This window comes from Acyrthosiphon pisum, chromosome A1 (assembly GCF_005508785.2).
Source record: "Acyrthosiphon pisum isolate AL4f chromosome A1, pea_aphid_22Mar2018_4r6ur, whole genome shotgun sequence".
In the NCBI taxonomy this organism is placed as follows: Eukaryota; Metazoa; Arthropoda; class Insecta; order Hemiptera; family Aphididae; genus Acyrthosiphon; species Acyrthosiphon pisum.
The window spans coordinates 122,840,594-122,842,368 of NC_042494.1; positions in this window are offsets into that span (position 1 = coordinate 122,840,594).

A 1,775-nucleotide genomic window follows, 5' to 3' on the forward strand; every position below is an offset into this window, starting at 1 on the left:
GCACGGTAGGTGTAGACATCATCTCATATTCGGCTACACACAGTCCCACAACATTATAATATTATACTAAATAACGTCCGCCGATGTGCAATTATTCAGAATTGTATTAAAGACTGAGCAGACTTGCAGTATAATGTTCGTTTGCGGAGCACGTTGATAATATATTAATATTACATAGGACATAGGTAAATTATTATTTTTTCCGTAGGTTAAGGAGGTTATTATTATTATTATTATTAAAGATAATTATTTAAAAAAAATTCTAAAATCAATATATTCATTTAATATTATGAGTTATGACAGACATGACCGCCTCCGCTGCAGCGTTTAATTTTTTTTTTTTTATCAATATTAGTGAATAAGTAGCTAATAGCGATCTTGATTCACTTAAATAAATAATAATTGGTATGGTTAACGCAAGTAAACGCATGTAAAGTCGGCGTACCAAAATATAGACTGCAGTGCGCGGACACTATTGGCTGTGTCCCGCCGTGTTCGTCGATCAGACGGATCTTATACGGAGAATACTCTTTGTTTTTTATTTGTATCCGATCTGTTGCCGTTTCCGTCAAAGCAACGGATCGTATACAATTTGATTATGTCTAGGCGGGTTTTACACGTTTACAAAAAATTATAATAATATACCAAGCTGCCTAGGTACGTGCATAATATATATTGTGTAATATACTAATACCTATACGCAGTGATTACGCGTATTGAATAATATAATAAATAACACCCTCGACGCACGCACTTTGAACGCGCTATTGATTTTTTTCCCCTGCTAACGATATATATTATGCCACGTATTATTACACACACACATAATATAATAATATAATATAATAGGTTGACAAATATTTTTAAACTTGGGGGTATGTTCGCACTATATTATGTTGATATATATGGTTATATAGCGTACCTATATTTATACCTATTAATAATTTATGTGTTATATACTTATTATAAATCTATATGTTATATTATAGACTATAGAGTATGGATTCGAGAATCGAGATGCGATTAATAATCACATTTTCAGTTTTTCATTCGTCTTTTAGCATATAATTATGTATTACCGTGTAATTATATGGACAGCCGGAGGGAAGTGGGGGGTCGTGGCGCAAATATAGTCTGAATTCTTTTGATAAAGTTAACTATTTGCTTTATATACAAAATAAAATTAACTTGAATGGAAACTAAACATTTTAGATTCTGAGTGGAACGATGAATGTATTGATTTTACAATAATGTGTTTTTTTTTATTTTTTTATTTTTGTGTCTGTCATCACGGTTTGGGGCAGTAAAACTGCTTCGATTTTCTTCAACAGTATCTTGTTTGATGGGAAAGTGAATCTAGTTGGTGCATTTGGGAGGTCAAAATTTGAAATTTCATATAGTTTTCAAAAGTGCCGTGAAAAACAAAAGAAAAATTAAGGAAAGACGGGAATTTTTACGCAAAATCTGATTTTGAGAAAATTGATTTTGGTTTTTGGTGTAACTTTAAAACGAATGACTATAGATACATGAAATTTTCACTGGTTGTTTATATTTTCATTTTCTATACATGATACATTTTTCAAAATATTTTGATTTGTTTTGAGCTGTTTACGGACAATTTCAGTTTCTAATTTAATTAGTTTTTAGATTCTGAGTGGAACGATGAATGTATTGATTTTACAATGATGTGTGTTTTTTTTTTTATTTTTTTTTTTTATTTATTTTTGTGTCTGTCATCACCTTTTAAGGACAGTAAAACTGCTTCGGTTTTCTTC